Source organism: Phocoena phocoena, chromosome 10, assembly GCF_963924675.1.
Source record: "Phocoena phocoena chromosome 10, mPhoPho1.1, whole genome shotgun sequence".
Classification (NCBI taxonomy): domain Eukaryota; kingdom Metazoa; phylum Chordata; class Mammalia; order Artiodactyla; family Phocoenidae; genus Phocoena; species Phocoena phocoena.
The window spans coordinates 31,107,993-31,124,973 of record NC_089228.1 but is presented as its reverse complement, the minus strand read 5'-3'; the positions used below and the strand labels follow the sequence as shown (position 1 = coordinate 31,124,973).

The window sequence follows — 16,981 nt, the reverse complement described above, 5'->3', positions numbered from 1 at the left end:
CTGGCGTCGCATTGTGAAACTGTGTGTGGCCCTCTGGGTTCCGATCTCTCCCCCAGGGCGCAAGTGAGCGCCTTCGGGGCGGGGCTGGGGTGTTTGGGTTCTTCCCCTCTTCCCCCAACCCCGCCCCTGGCTTCGCGGCGTGAAACTATTGGATGCCTGGAGACGGGTTGCTGGGGTCAGGTTATGCGGAATACTAACTTTACACTCCGGGCTTAATGCTATAAGCCGGGGGCGCCGGGGAGCTAGGGGTTCTCGCCCCTGAGACCCCAAGACAGAACGCAACAGCCGGGGAGCAGCGCTGGGGGCCGGGCGCGAGCGGATCCGGCTTTTCTGTCGGAGGACGTAGGCCCTCACGCAGCGCCTTTAAGGCTCCCATCCGAGCCGGCCCCGGAGCTGAGAGCGGCGCGGCCGCGGGCGCGGGCGTTGATGCTGGACCTGAGCAGGAGCCCAGGGCCGAGGACAGGCGTCTAGATAGTGCGGCTGGTCCCAGGCGGCCGAGGTCAGGTGAGGTGAGCGCTGGTGGGGTGGGGAGGGCTGAGGCGGGGTGGGGGTGTGCACGTCTAGGAGGGAGTATCCGGGGGCTCCTCCAATGGCCCCGTGACCTACCCTCCACTTACCGAGTGCGGGCTGTCTGGCCTCCCTCCAAGCGGCACGAGGTGAAGAAGGGTCGGGAACATGCACCTCCCTTTTTACTCCGTTCCCCCGCCCTGGCATCAGCCCCTGCGCGCTTCCTTCCGGTGCCTGGATAGGTTTGACATTCCCGAATCCCTGGTCCCCCTACTTCCCGGGCCCGGGGTGCCTGCTTTCCTAAGGCCGCGAACAAGGTGAGGATGGGTCGGGGACCTGCAACCTCTTTCTGTTTGGCCTCCCCACTGCTTGCGCCATCATCTACCCGTGTGCGCTCCCCACCCAAGTGCCTGGGTGGTTTGGAGGCTCCTGCACCCCCGTTTCTCCCACTTTCTGGGGAAGGGCTGCTGCTCGGCTGCCCTCCCAGCCGCAGTCACCTGCCCCCGTCCTGCCCCCAGACATCTGCACCCCTCAAGACCTCTCCCAGCCCAAACCGACCTCCAGCAGCCTTTCAGCTCCCCTTTCCTCAGCCTGCCCCAATTCCCTTGCCCTTGCGCCCTCTCCTCCCCCCAGCTGGCGAGTCAGGATACTGGTCCAAACACCCTGACAGCCCGGAGCCGGCCGGCCAACAACCGCAGCATCCCCAGCCCACTCCTACAAGGGCTTCCTGGCAGTCTTGGAAATGCAGATTGTGTAACGCCAGCTGCAGGGCAGAGCACGTGCGTGTTTGCACCCCTGAACCCGCAGAGGAGTGGAGGAGGCCAAGTTGACAGAGTGAGGTAGGGAGGGAGGAAGAAGGTGCCGGAGGGTGAAAAGGCTGTACATCCAGGCCAATGTATGAGTCCTTTTTTGTGCCCCCGGGCCTAGCTGGTTAGGTAACAAAAGGTCCCTGCTGGGACCAGAGGCCAGCGTTTGTCTCACCTCTCACCGGCTCAGAAATCCCTAATGGCTGACTCCACCTGGCTGGGAGTTAAAAATAGTTTATTATTAATGATAGCTGACATACAATAAACAAATACAGGGTGCCAGGCCCTTTCCTAAGCACCTTAAAAAAACCTGCCTTATTCCTCTCAACAGCCCCATGAGGTAGGTGCCACCACTGTGCCCATTTCTTAGAGGAGGAATGTGAGGGGTTCAGATATGGTTCCCTCCCAGAACACACAGTGAGTCTGACCTCAAAGCCCCTATTCTGAACAACTAGACTTATTTTATTGTTACTAATAAATTCTTATCAACAATATTTTTAAAATATAGGAAGTTAAAAATTAGAGAAATTAATAACCTGTGTTCCTACCATCAGTTTATTTTTCTAAAATTAGATTTTCAGACCAGCAAGAAATCCTTGGTAGCCTCCTCAAGGATACTGATGCCTAGAGAGGAGAAGGGACTTGCTTGAGGCCACACAGCCTGACAGTGCCAGGACCGGGGTGCAAAACAGGTCCTGGGATAGTTACTTGGGTACTTCCTGGGTTCTCTGATGCTGCCTCAGCCTTTCAGCTAGGCCCCTGGAGACCCTGCCCCCTCCCCCTCTGCACTGTGACCTCCCCTTTCCTTCTCTGCTTCCTTTGCTCTAGCCCAGGCTAGTGAACACACATTCTTCCTGCTGCTGCCTTTGCTTAGGCTGTCCCCACCTCTGGGAATGCCCTTCATGGAATCTCTAATGTCTAAATTGTCAAAAGTTCAGAAATAACAGAAGTAAAACCGATGAATCACCAGAGTAGTAATTAGTAAAAATTTATTGTGCAAACACACCAACAAGACAGAACCCGGAGCACTCAAACCAAAACAATGGAATGAGACTCAGGGATATATTATTATAAAGCAGCTTACATAGGGAGAAAGCAGTGACGGTTTATTCTTTACAGTGGTTGGTTATGGTATTAGAATTTTCTTAAATAACAGGGAATTGGTTAATAGTTAACCTCATATCAACCTTGGGAAACAAGTTAAGGTTTTGCTTATGATGTTTAGGGACAAGCAAGAAATGACCCAGGTCAAGTTAGTCTTGCAAAATAAATTAAGCTTTGTTTGTATGACTAAACTGGTCTCATCTGCTCAGGGAATTTTTAAGGCTGGTCTCCATTTGTTTGTTTGTTTGTTTTGCGGTACGCGGGCCTCTCACTGTTGTGGCCTCTCCGGTTGCGGACGCGCAGGCTCAGCGGCCATGGCTCATGGGCCCAGCTGCTCCGCGGCATGTGGGATCATCCCGGACCGGGGCACGAACCCGTGTCCCCTGCATCGGCAAGCGGACTCTCAACCACTGCGCCACCTGGGAAGCCCCCTCCATTTGTTTTTGATTTAACAAAATATTACCTACCCCTTAGGGTCTAGCTCATCTGTCCCCTCCAAGAACACTCCCCTGATTTTTCCCCTGCCCCCAACTAAAATTTGTTTCTTTCTCCCTTGGGATCCCATAGCTGGGACCCTACTACCTTCTACTCCCCGATGGCGTTTGGAAAGTTCTGCCGCACGCATCTGTCTTGTCCTCTTGGGTGCAGTTGTGCTGGCAGGATCACGAGTGTTCCCCAAGACTCCTCTTCCACCTGCCTGGTGAAGCCCCAGGACAGAGAAATAGGTCCATGGGGGATGGGGTAGTTTCTGAAGTAAGGATAAGCTCAGAATTTCTGAACCCTGCTACCCCAAACTCCCTTCATTGAACTGCAGCTGATCAAAGAGAGAATGGCTCAGTGTGGTACCGAATGCTATAACTACATGTTTGTTTTTGTTTACAACCCAAAGGATTCCCACCAGAAAATCAGAGAGACTTGGGTCCAAATCCCATTTCTACCACTTGGTAGCTGTGTGGCCATGGGCCAGTTACCTAAACTCTGAGCCTCAGCTTCTGGTAATGGTACCTGCTTCAGAAGGCAGTGGTGAGATTTAGATAAAATAAAGCACAGGGCCCAGCATGTGGTAAGCAACTTAATAAGTACCAGCTATTATGAAGAGTGAGCACCACTTTGAATTACTGGAGAATTATTAACTCATTATTAAATGGCTCATACTCTGCTTAGAGGTGGGTCAAGGGAGTTCGGGCCGAGGAGAGTAAGCATTTTTTTTTCTTTTAATTTATTATTATTATTTTTTAAAGATTCTGTACTTTAATTTATTTTTTATTTATTTATTTTTGGCTGCACTGAGTCTTTGTTGCTGCAGTTGAGCTTTCTCTAGTTGGGGCAAGCAGGGACTACTCTTTGTTGCGGTACGTGGGCTTCTCATTGCAGTGGCTTCTCTTGTTGCGGAGCGTGAGCTCTAGGCGCATGGGCTTCAGTAGTTGTGGCATGCGGGCTCAGTAGTTGTGGCTTGCCGGCTCTAGAGCGCAGGCTTAGTAGTTGTGGCGCACGGGCTTAGTTGCTCTGTGTCATGTGGGACCTTCCCGGACCAGGGCTCGAACCTGTGTCCCCTGCATTGGCGGGCGGATTCTTAACCACTGCGCCACCAGGGAAGACCTCTTTTAATTTTTATAAGAGTATAGTTGATATACAATTTGTTTTTTTTGAGATAAATATTTTTTGTACTCAGGAAGGCCGGTGAGAGTTTCTTCAACTCCAAACCATCCATTGCCTTTACAATGAGATAGAATTGCCTTTCTATTTGTTAGCTTTTTTTTTTTTTTTTTTTTTTTTTTTTTGCGGTACGCGGGCCTCTCACCGTTGTGGCCTCTCCCGCTGTGGGGCACAGGCTCCGGACGCGCAGGCTCAGCGGCCACGGCCCACAGGCCCAGCCGCTCCACGGCACGTGGGATCCCCCCGGACCGGGGCACGAACCCGTGTCCCCTGCATCGGCAGGCGGACTCTCAACCACTGCGCCACCAGGGAAGCCCTATTTGTTAGCTTTTTAAAAATTTATGAGCTACTAGTTCTGTGAGAATCTGCACACCTGGAATGAATGCGTGAATGCGCTCTGTTCAATTGTAAATGATTATGAAACAATGATAGGAGAAAAAAAACTTGCTCTTAGAGATGACCTTGGTTTTCATTGTGTGTTGGTTCAGGCCTATCTTGGGGGCAAGAGGTTCCATGCAAAAGTTATCTGGGTTTGGAGGGAAGGAAAGCAATAGTGTTTTATCCTTGTTCTCTAATGAACTACTGAGAGTGGAAGTCAACTCCCCTGTGTCGTGTTCTTTTCCAGCTCCTGGTTATTCTGATGACTAGATCAACTATTACAATGATGAGTATTCAGAAGAAGAGGGCCAGGAATGCCCCCCTCAGAGCTGGGTTTGGAATATGCTGGGAAGCTAGTTATGCAAGTTGAAAAAAAGTTTTTTATTTTAAAATTTCTCCTAAATTGATTCTTTGTTGGAATACATTAGGATCCCATTTGATAATTTAAGGACTGTTGAGTTTAGACATTTTAAGACATAACGTTTTGTAAGTTTCACAGTTCTATGGAATTTAGCAGCCTTTAGGACTGTTCTTTATTTCTGTGACCCTGTAAGGACATAAACACTTATGGTACTATCCCTTACAGCGACCTTTAGCCACATGTGGCTATTTAAATTCAAATTAATTCAAATTAAATAAAATCAAAAATTCTGTTCTTCAGTCACACTAGCCACATCTCAAGTGCTCATGTGCCATGTGGCCAGAAGCTGCCGTATTAAGCAGAGCAAATAGAGAACACTCCTGTCTTCACAGAAAGTCCTATGGGATAGCACTGTTTATATCTATAAGGCCATGGGAAAGCCACTTGATTACGGGGTTAAGTTCCCTTCTTTCTGGCAAGTCATCTGCAGGCCAAGAAATGGAGTGTGCAGAGGATGTTTTACTGTCAAGAATGAGGATGTTAATAAATCCCCTTAGCCTCATTTTGGCTGAATGGCTCACTGGCTTTTAACACTGCCGGATTCAAAGGATGGGAGAGAGGGTGGGATCAGATGAAATGTCTGTGGGCAGTGCATCTCCTGGCTGCATGTTATAACCTTCTAGAGAAGGTTAAAAAATACCCATGCCTGGACTCTGCCCCAGGCCAGCTGAATCTGAATCTCTGAGGGTGGTCCCCGGAATCCGAGGAATCTGTATTTTTTTTAAAGCTCCCTGGGGGATTCTGTTGTGCAGACCGGGTTGAGAACCACTGCCTTCAAGAGAACAACTGCCTTCTAGACTGTGCCCTTAAAAAAAAAAAATTCCTGAGCACTGGAAGAAAATATGTCAAGGTAGATTTGGTGAGTGGCTAAAAATGTTCCTCACTGATTAACTACAGTAATAAAGGTTGGAGTTGAGTGGGCTCACTTCCTGTAGAAGTGGTCTCCCCTGAGGGCAGCTTTCCCCCTAGGGAGCATTTGGCAGCATCTGGAGACATTTTTGCTTGTCACAACTTGGGGGCCTCGCCTGCGATACTGTTAATTACCCTCACAATGCATAGGAAATGCATAGGAAAGCCCCTCACAACAAAGAATTAATCTGGCCCCAAAGACATAATTTTTGCAAACCAAAGTCCTCCTTGACCTTGGATGTAGTTGCCTCTTCAGAAGAGGTCAAGGGGGCTTCCCTGGTGGCCCAGTGGTTAAGAATCCGCCTGCCAATGCAGGGGACACGGGTTAGAGCCCTGGTCTGGGAAGATCCCACATGCCGGAGCAGCTAAGCCCGTGCACCACAACTACTGAGCCTGTGTGCCACAACTACCGAAGCCCATGTGCCTAGAGTCCATGCTCCACAACAAGAGAAGCCACCACAATGAGAAGCCCGCACACCGCAACAGAGTAGCCCCTGCTCGCCGCAGCTAGAGAAGGCCGGGGCGCAGCAACAAAGACCCAACGCAGCCAAAAAAAAAAACAGATAGGGAGAGATCAAGATATCCTCCTAAACGGAACCCTCAGAAACCCTCTTGATCATATTTCAGGTTTTTCAATCCCAGAAGCTGTGTAGGGTGTTGCTGTCCGTGGTTGGATGCCTTTGGGGCTGTACCAGGGAAGCTGCTGACTCAGGGAAGCTGTACCTCCTGCTGAAGGTGTGGGCAGGTTCTTACTTACACTGTTGCAGGTTGAGATCCTCTTCTTGTGAAGTAATTACCCAAAGTGACAGCAGCCTTTCTCCTAGGTGGTTTAAGCTGTGGCTTTTGGCTATTGGTATTGGGTGTTTGATCTGTGATATACCCAGAATAGGATTCAAGCTTGGACTTCCCTGGTGGTCCCGTGGTTAAGACTCTGCACTTCCACTGCAGGGGGCGCAGGTTCTATCCCTGGTCTGGGAAGTCCCACAGGCTGCGTGGTATAGCCACCGCCCCCCCCAAAAAAAGATTATATGGAATAGAATTCAAGCCTTATATGTGATGAAGTTTGGGAACTGAGCTATGGGTTACACTCTGGGAATATAAAGATAGCAGGCATCTGAACAGACCTGGGCACAGTGGCAGTGCAGGGTGATGGAGGTGTGGTGTTTCTGAACACAAGTTCGTGTGCCTGACACACAGAAAGGCCAAGCAAACCAAAATGTCAGATTTTGGAACAGAGAAAGTTTATTGCAGGGCCAAGCAAGGAGAACAGGGGACTCATGCTCAAAAACCCCGAACTCCCTGGTGGTTTTGGGGGAGACCATTTTAAAGTCAAATTTGGGGTGCGGGCTGCAGGTTGTGAGTTTCTTCTGATTGGTTGGTGGTGAGGTAACAGGGTAGTGCTCCAGGAATCTTGCGCTCATCCTGAAGTTACCATCCTCTACCTGGGTGGGGGACTTAGTGTCTGCAGAAGAGGGCAAAGATACTGTGATGTATATTCCCTGAGGAGGAACCAGGACCCTGCCCCAAGGCTGCACTATTCTGACAGCTCCTCTGTTTCTGCATTCCCTCTCTTCCCTGATTAGCAACTGTTTGAATATTCCCTTTGGAACTCAGGGAAGGTCAAGGAGGCTGAATGAAGCCTACAAACAAGAAATGGAGGACACAGAAGGGCTTTTGTGCCTAGGAGGGCCCCATAGGGTCCTGCTCGGTTTCAGTGGCAGGGCTTTCTAGCGCCGCCTTGGAAGGCAGGGCAGCTCTTCCCAGCTGTGCTGTGAGCAGTCGCATCCGCCAGTCACTGCTTTGAGCAGTCTCCATGCATCATCTCATTTTGTTCCCACACTGAGGCTCTAAGAGGTTCAGTGACTTGCCAAGGTCACACACGGATCAGTGACAGAGCAGAGAATTGAACCCAGGTTGTGGAACTGCACAGCTGAACCCTCAGAAGAGCATTTACAGATGGGGTAATATTTTCGTAGCCAAGACTTGAAGGTTGAGCGGGAGCTCACCAGGCAGGAGCATGCTAGGGAGAGGGGGGCGTTTGTGCCAAAGCTGTGCAGGTGTGAAGGAGCGTAAGGTGTAGGGATTGCAGATCATTCAGGGAAAGGTGGGGCGGGGGCCTTCCATGTCATGCTGAGGGCCACTGTGAGCCACCAGTGGAGTAGGGGCAGAGGAGAGAAGAGCTGTGTGCCATTGGGCACCTGGCTTAACCTCTCTGGGTCTCACCTTCCCATCTGAACTGGAGCCTCTAAAGCTACACTGCTCTGATGAGGAATGTTCATTTTACTGGTGGCCGTAACGAGCAAAGTGAAGGAATGGCCTGCAGTGGCGCTGCTGGGGCCGCCCTGCTGATTCATGGCTTCCATGCTTTCACTTGGTATTTATACCAAGTGACCACCAAGTGTTACCGAGCTCAAGCTCGCTCTGCTCGCCGCACAAGAGGCCAGTGAATTGGAGACGAGGTGTTGAGGCAAGGAAGACGACTTTATTCGGAAAGCTGGCTGACCGAGAAGATGGCAGACTAGTGTCTCTGATAAACCATCTTATCTGGACTTGGATGCCAGTTTCTTTTATAGAATCAGAGAGGGGGAGGTGGTGAGGAAGTAAAGTAATAAGGCAGAATAGAGGGGGAGAGGCGGAGAGGAAGTAAAGTAAAAGGGCCATCGATCTTGCAGAATATCTCCTGGAATGACCAGCCTCGGTGAGGGGATGTGTTAGTTTCTTTTTTTCTTGCAGCCGTTCACAGGTGGGCAGGGTTCCCTGAGGCAGGCCATTATGTATGAGTATAATAACAAAAGCAACGAAAGGCAAAAGTTAAAGTCTAGCGATCCAACGTGGGGTCCCATTTAGCTCTTCCCTTGCCCTTCGTGTATGCTAAAGTGCCATGGCAGATGCAGAGATGTAGTAAGACTTGTCTTCAAGGAGCTTGCAGCCTAGTGGAGGGTACAGCCAGTGTTTTCGTGAGTATTATGGTAAAAGATGCAGGTCATAAATACTTGTAGGTATGGAGAATGAAGCCGAGGTTGCTAATGGCTGGGGGACTGAGGAGATAACTCTTAGTTCTGCCAGAAAGATTTGTTAGGAGATGGGGATAGATAGAGGGTATCGTCCAGGTCGACAGAAAATGGGGCAGTGGAGAAAAATACAAAGCCAGTTCAGGTACAGTCACCAGAGAGTCTGATTATCAGCCTATCTAGTAACAGATTCCCCATAGTTTACAGGTTTTAGTGGGGAAGCAGACGTTATAACAGGAAAATATTCATTAATGGACTTGCCACTTACAAACTTGGGTCCCACCACGTCGTGCCTCCGTCTCTTTTCAACACTGGTGTCCAGCCATGCTCCAGGAGCATCCACCTCTTGGTCATCGTCTCTCCCCGGTCGCAAGGACATTTTACAAATACAAGACAAACCTTGGAGAGAGAGACATGGGATTTCATGAACTCACTGCAGAAGCCGCTTGACTGTGGAGGCAGTAATAGATGGGGTCTGGCAACGTGACACCTGTTAGTTGATGACGAGAGGGCGGGACTTGAAAATCAAAGGATTGAGAGGCCTGGGGCAAAGCAGTAAAGCATTTTTGCAAAAAACATCCCTTGTATAATAGCGCTGTGACAACCAAATGTTAACTGGAAGGACTTACCATACTCTAAGGCAATTTACATGCGATTTATTCTTTGTTCTAAGAATTAGCACAGGATGGCAGTTATAACTTAAATTTTGTTCCATATTTGCTATTGATCTTAGGATAGATTTTGATTTTTGTTTACTTATTTGGATAAAGTTCTAAACAAAACTGTGTTTTAACTAAAATTTTGAGCGTGGCATCACCTTTTTCTGATGCTGATTTCCCTGTGTTACAGAGATCTCTGGGGAAGAGATTCTGGCTAGAGAAGGTAGGGACCAGCTCATGAAGGGCTCTGAATGCTGAACCTCATGCTGGGAGCCAGAGTTCTTGTCCTGGTAGAACCTGCCAGCTGTTTATAACAGGGCTCCTTTTTGTCTCACACTGGCTTTGTCCCTGCAGTTAGAAAATACTGTAGACCAGCTTCCCTCCTTTAGAAATGACAAAGCCCTCTTTAATCTCCTTGCTTTTCTTTTGAGTTCGGAGCACAGATTCGAGCCATGGGAGAGTGTTTTGGGGCCCTGAGGTTCTATTTCCGGCCTTCTGCTATTGCATACCCATATAGAGGGCTATTTTAATTCCTTTCAGTCATGTGGAAAGTAGTCACTTATGTGATGCTCTTCCTAGCACTTTACCTTTGAGAGCTGATCTCAGCCAATGACAGTGCATGTGTTCGCATTAATTCATAGAGCAGTGTTCGAATTAAAGCTTGTTCTGGGCTCCCTGAGAGCCTGAAGACTTTGTGGTCCTTGGAGGTAAAGGGTCAAGTGGCTTTTGGCTCCTCTTTTATCCAGTGGAAGACTGGCTTGTATTTCTGTAGGATTTTCTTGCTTTAAGCATGATTTCAAGCAGGTGGTTATTTCAGACTAATCACCGCCTACATCTTGATCCCAGAGGCTGCTGCTTTGAAGGTGCTGGGCTAGTTCAGGATACGTTGTGCGTGTTTCATTGCCTTGCTTCTTGGCCAGTACGATTTTTTTAAGAAGATGTGCCACTGGGTATATAAGCCACCTGCCTTCCAGCTGAGCCCCTGATTGACCTGCCTGCCTCTCTCTCTTCTCGGGCTGTGTTCCTTCTCCTCAGGATTGGGTAGCAGGATTTTCTGGTTCTCTGATTCTCTGTCTACAGGACCAGCCTGCTGGGCTGAGCTTCCTTGCCCACAGTGCTGCCCCAGGTGGCAGAAGTAGGGCATAGGGCTGTGGGCTTGGCTGGCTCTTGAGCAAAAACCCCCGTGGGGAATCAGCTGCTAGTGATTTGGTACAAAGCAGGACAGAGTGAATCTTCTTATCAGTACCTTTCCCAGAACCATGAAGGAGATACACTTTCTGTGGCTATTGAGCATATGAAATGTGGCTAGCGCAGCTGAGGAGCTGAATTTTATGTTTTCTTTAGTTTTGATCATTTTAAATTTAAACAGTCACCATGTGACTAGTGGCTACTGTATTGGACAATGTAGGATAGACCATTGTACTTGAGGAGTTTATATTGTATTTTTAAAATATTTTATTTTATTTTATTTGCTTATTTTTATTTTTGGCTGCATCGGGTCTTAGTTGTGGCACAAGGGCTCTCTTCTTTGTGGCTTGCAGGCTCTTCACTGTGGTGTGTGGGCTTCTCTCTAGTTGCGTCGTGCAGGTTTTCTCTTCTCTAGTTGTGGCGCATGGGCTCTGTAGTTTGTGGCATGCGGGCTCTGTAGTTGTGGCGCACGGGCTTTGTTGCCCTGCGGCACGTGGGATCTTAGTTACCTGACCGGGGATCGAACCCGCGTCCCCTGCATTGCAGGATGGATTCTTTACCACTGGATCACCAGGGGAGTCCCTATATTGTATTTTTTAATTAAATAGGGAAAACCTTGAACATGCACATGGTAGCAATTCAAAAGGTACGAAAGGATATCAGTGAAAAGTCTCCCTCATCTCTGCCCCTAGCCTCTCAGTTTCCTTCCCAGCCCCAGTCATGATTACCATCTGTATCCATCCTGAAACATTTTACACACATATAAGCATAACATGCATATTTCTCTCTCTCAATGCAAGAGATGTTATTCTACCCATTCTCTTCTGTTCCTTGCATTTTTAGTTAACAGTGTACCTTGGAGGTCATTACCCATAGAGACAAATATGCCTCATTATTTTAATGGCTTATAGTTAATTTTATTTGTATTTAATGGCTGTACATTATACTTCTTTATAAAATAGTACCATCATTTACTTAACATATCCCCTACGAGTGGGCATGTGAGTTCCATTTTTTTTTGCCATGATAAGTAATACTATAACAAATAACCCTTCACAAACATGTTCTCAAACATGTTCAGGTCTGAACACAAATCAGTTCCTAGAAATTAGATTATTAGATCAAAGGTATGTGTACTGTACATTGCTGCAGATTTTGCCAAAATGCCATCTGTAGGGTTTGTTGTTGGGAGTATAAATCTGTACCTTGCCTGAGGGCATCTATTTTCCCACGGCCCCAGCAGCACAGTCTGTTATTACACTTTGTTCTTTGCCAATACAATAAAGATCACCATCGCCTTGTAGGTTTAATTTGCATTTCTCTTGTAAATGAGATTGAGCATCTTTTTATATGTCGAAGAGTCATTTGTATTTCCTTTCTGTTACATGAACTACTCAGATCATTCGCCCATTTTTCTACTGGATTTTGTTGTTGTTTTTATTGATTTGTAGGACCCTTTATTAGTCTGTCGTCTCTGATATGTATTGACACATTTTAACCTTGGTCATATCCTTTTTTTTAATATTTATTTTATTTATTATTTATTTAATTTATTAATTTGGTTGTGCTGGGTCTTAGCTGCGGCAGGCAAGCTCCTTAATTGCAGCTCGCCGGCTCCTTTAGTTGTGACACATGTGCTCCTTAGTGGCGGCCAGCAGGCTTCTTAGTTGCAGCTCACAGGCTCCCCAGTTGTGGCACGTGAACTCTTAGTTTTGGCATGCATGTGGGATCTAGTTCCCTGACCAGGGATCGAACCTGGGCCCCCAGCATTGGGAGTGTGGAGTCTTAACCACTGCGCTACTGGGGAAGTCCCACGATATCCCTTTCCATGTGGACATTGAAAAACATTTTTATGTAGTCAGCTTATTAATCTTCATGTTATGGCCTCTAGGTTTTAAATCTTAACTTAGAAAGGCTTTCCCTGTGGAGGTGTTTTCAAACAGAGTTCTCATGTTTTCTTCTAGAACTTTCATGGTATTTTATTTTATTTTTAAATTTTATTTTATTTATTTTTTATACAGCAGGTTCTTATTAGTCATCAATTTTATACACATCAGTGTATACGTGTCAATCCCAATCGCCCAATTCATCCCACCCCCACCCCCACCCACCCACCGCTTTTCCCCCCTTGGTGTCCATACGTTTGTTCTCTACATGTGTGACTCAACTTCTGCCCTGCAAAACGGTTCATCTGTACCATTTTTCTAGATTCCACATACATGTGTTAATATACGATATTTGTACTTCACTCTGTATGACAGTCTAGATCCATCCACATCTCAACAAATGACCCAATTTCATTCCTTTTTATGGCTGAGTAATATTCCATTGTATATATGTACCACAACTTCTTTATCCATTTGTCTGTCGATGGGCATTTAGGTTGCTTCCATGACCTGGCTATTGTAAATAGTGCTGCAATGAACATTGGGGTGCATGTGTCTTTTTGAATTATGGTTTTCTCTGGGTATATGCCCAGTAGTGGGATTGCTGGATCATATGGTAATTCTATTTTTAGTTTTTTAAGGAACCTCCATACTGTTCTCCATAGTGGCTGTATCAATTTACATTACCACCAACAGTGCAAGAGGGTTCCCTTTTCTCCACACCCTCTCCAGCATATGTTGTTTGTAGATTTTCTGATGATGCCCATTCTAACTGGTGTGAGGTGATACCTCATTGTAGTTTTGATTTGCATTTCTCTAATCATTAGTGATGTTGAGCAGCTTTTCATGTGCTTCTTGGCCATCTGTATGTCTTTTTTGAAGAAATGTCTATTTAGGCCTTCTGCCCATTTTTGGATTGGGTTGTTTGTTTTTTGAATATTGAGCTGCATGAGCTGTTTATATATTTTGGAGATTAATCCTTTGTCCGTCGATTCGTTTGCAGATATTTTCTCCCATTCTGAGGGTTGTCTTTTCATCTTGTTTATGGTTTCCTTTGCTGTGCAAAAGCTTTTAAGTTTCATTAGGTCCCATTTGTTTATTTTTGTTTATATTTCCATTATTCTAGGATGTGTGATTTATGTGAAAGAGTGTTCTTCTATGTTTTCCTCTAAGAGTTTTATAGTGTCCAGTCTTACATTTAGGTCTCGAATCCATTTTGAGTTTATTTTGGTATATGGTGTTAGGGAGTGTTCTAATTTCATTCTTTTACATGTAGCTGTCCAGTTTTCTCAGCATCACTTATTGAAGAGACTGTCTTTTCTCCACTGTATAGCCTTGCCTCCTTTGTCATAGATTAGTTGACCATAGGTGCGTGGGTTTATCTCTGGCTTTCTCTCTTGTTCCATTGATCTATGTTTCTGTTTTTGTGCCAGTACCATATTGTCTTGATTACTGTAGCTTTGTAGTATAGTCTGAAGTCAGGGAGTCTGATTCCTCCAGCTCTGTTTTTTTCCCTCAAGACTGCTTTGGCTATTTGGGGTCTTCTGTGTCTCCATACAAATTTTAAGATTTTTTGTTCTAGTTCCGTAAAAAATGCCATTGGTAATTTGATAGGGATTGCATTGAATCTGTAGATTGCTTCGGGTAGTACAGTCATTTTCACAATATTGATTCTTCCAATCCAAGAACATGGTATATCTCTCCATCTGTTGGTATCATCTTTAATTTCTTTCATCAGTGTCTTATAGTTTTCGGCATACAGGTCTTTTGTCTCCCTAGGTAGGTTTATTCCTAGGTATTTTATTCTTTTTGTTGCAATGGTAAATGGGAGTGTTTCCTTAATTTCTCTTTCAGATTTTTCATCATTAGTGTATGGGAATGCAAGAGATTTCTGTGCATTAATTCTGTATCCTGTGACTTTACCAAATTCATTGATTAGCTCTAGTACTTTTCTGGTGGCATCTTTAGGATTCTCTATGTATAGTATCATGTCATCTGCAAGCAGTGACAGTTTTACTTCTTCCTTTCCAATTTGTATTTCTTTTATTTCTTTTTCTTCTCTGATTGCCGTGGCTAGGACTTCCAAAACTATGTTGAATAATAGTGGTGAGAGTGGACATCCTTGTCTTGTTCCTGATCTTAGAGGAAATGCTTTCAGTTTTTCACCACTGAGAATGTGGGTTTGTTGTGTATGGCCTTTATTATGTTGAGGTAGGTTCCCTCTATGCCTCACTTTCTGGAGAGTTTTTATCATAAATGGGTGTTTAATTTTGTCAGAAGCTTTTTCTGCATCTATTGAGCTGATCATATGGTTTTTATTCTTCAGTTTGTTAGTATGGTGTATCACACTGATTGATTTGCATATATTGAAGAATCCTTGCATCCCTGGTATAAATCCCACTTGATCATGGTGTATGATCCTTTTAATGTGTTGTTGGATTCTGTTTGCTAGTATTTTGTTGAGGATTTTTGCATCTGTATTCATCAGTGATATTGGTCTGTAATTTTCTTTTTTTGTAGTATCTTTGTCTGCTTTTGTTATCAGGGTGATGGTGGCCTCATAGAATGAGATTTTGAGTATTCCTTACTCTGCAGTGTTTTGGAAGAGTTTGAGAAGGATGGGTGTTAGCTCTTCTCTAAATGTTTGATAGAATTCACCTGTGAAGCCATCTGGTCCTGGACTTTTGTTTGTTGGAAGATTTTAAATCACAGTTTCAATTTCATTACTTGTGATTGGTCTGTTCATATTTTCTATTTCTTCCTGGTTCAGTCTTGGAGGGTTATACCTTTCTAAGAATTTGCCCATTTCTTCCAGGTTGTCCATTTTGTTGCCATAGAGTTGCTTGTAGTAGTCTCTTAGGATGCTTTGTATTTCTCCGGTGTCTGTTGTAACTTCTCCTTTTTCATTTCTAATTTTATTAATTTGAGTCCTCTCCCTCTTTTTCTTGATGAGTCTGGCTAGTGGTTTATCAATTTTGTTTATCTTCTCAAAGAATCAGCTTTTAGTTTTATTGATCTTTGCTATTGTTTTCTTTGTTTCTATTTCATTTATTTCTGCTCTGATCTTTATGATTTCTTTCCTTCTGCTAACGTTGGGTTTTGTTTGTTCTTCTTTCTCTAGTTCCTTTAGGTGTAAGGTTAGATTGTTTATTTGAGATTTTTCTTGTTTCTTGAGGTAGGCTTGTATATCTATAAACTTCCCTCTTAGAACTGCTTTTGCTGCATCCCATAGGTTTTGGATCATCATTTTTCATTGTCATTTGTCTCTAGGTATTTTTTGATTTCCTCTTTGATTTCTTCAGTGATCTCTTGGTTATTTAGTAACGTATTGTTTAGCCTGCATGTGTTTGTGTTTTTTATGTTTTTTTTCCCTGTAATTGATTTCTAATCTTATGGTGTTGTGGTCAGAAAAGATGCTTGATATGATTTCAGTTTTCTTAAATTTACTGAGGCTTGATTTGTGACCCAAGATGTGATCTATCCTGGAGAATGTTCTGTCTCGCACTTGAGAAGAAAGTGTAATCTGCTGTTTTTGGATGGAATGTCCTATAAATATCAATTAAATCTATCTGGTCTATTGTGTCATTTAAAGCTTGTGTTTCCTTATTTATTTCATTTTGGATGATCTGTCCATTTGTGTAAGTGAGGTGTTAAAGTCCCCCACTATGATTGTGTTACTGTTGATTTCCTCTTTTATAGCTGTTAGCAGTTGCCTTATGGATTGAGGTGCTCCTATGTTGGGTACATATATATTTATAATTGTTATATGCCTTCTTGGATTGATCCCTTGATCATTATGTAGTGTCCTTCCTTTTCTCTTGTAACTTTCTTTATTTTAAAGTCTATTTTATCTGATATGAGTATTGCTGCTCCAGCTTTCTTTTGATTTCCATTTGTGTGGAATATCTTTTTCTGTCCCCTCACTTTCAGTCTGTATGTGTCACTAGGTCTGAAGTGGGTCTCTTGTAGACAGCATATATATGGGTCTTGTTTCTGTGTCCATTCAGCAAGCCTGTGTCTTTTGGTTGGAGCATTTAATCCATTCACGTTTAAGGTAATTATCGATATGTGTGTTCCTATTACCATTTTCTTAATTGTTTTGGGTTTGTTTTTGTAGGTCCTTGTTTCTCTTGTGTTTCCCACTTAGAGAAGTTCCTTTAGCATTTGTTGTAGAGCTGGTTTGGTGGTGCTGAATTCTCTTAGCTTTTGCTTGTCTGTAAAGCTTTTGATTTCTCCATCGAATCTGAATGAGATCCTTGCCAGGTAGAGTAATCTTGGTTGTAGGTTCTTCCCTTTCATCACTTTAAGTATATCATGCCAGTCCCTTCCGGCTTGTAGAGTTTCTGTAGAGAAATCAGCTGTTAACCTTATGGGAGTTCCCTCGTATGTTATTTGTCATTATTCCCTTGCTGCTTTCAATAATTTTTCTTTGTCTTTAATATTTGCCAATTTGATT

The 16,981-nt window shown here is 44.9% G+C and overlaps 1 protein-coding gene across 1 annotated transcript in view; it reads left to right on the top strand.

The window, feature by feature from the left end:
- The first annotated feature begins 437 nt into the window (after positions 1-437).
- ABHD6 (abhydrolase domain containing 6, acylglycerol lipase) overlaps positions 438-16,981 on the top strand; it is a 53,338-nt gene continuing 36,794 nt past the window's right edge. Inside the window, exon 1 of the mRNA XM_065885662.1 lies at positions 438-509. The gene's annotated coding sequence lies outside the window, so the exon portion shown is untranslated. The remainder of the gene's footprint in view (positions 510-16,981) is intronic.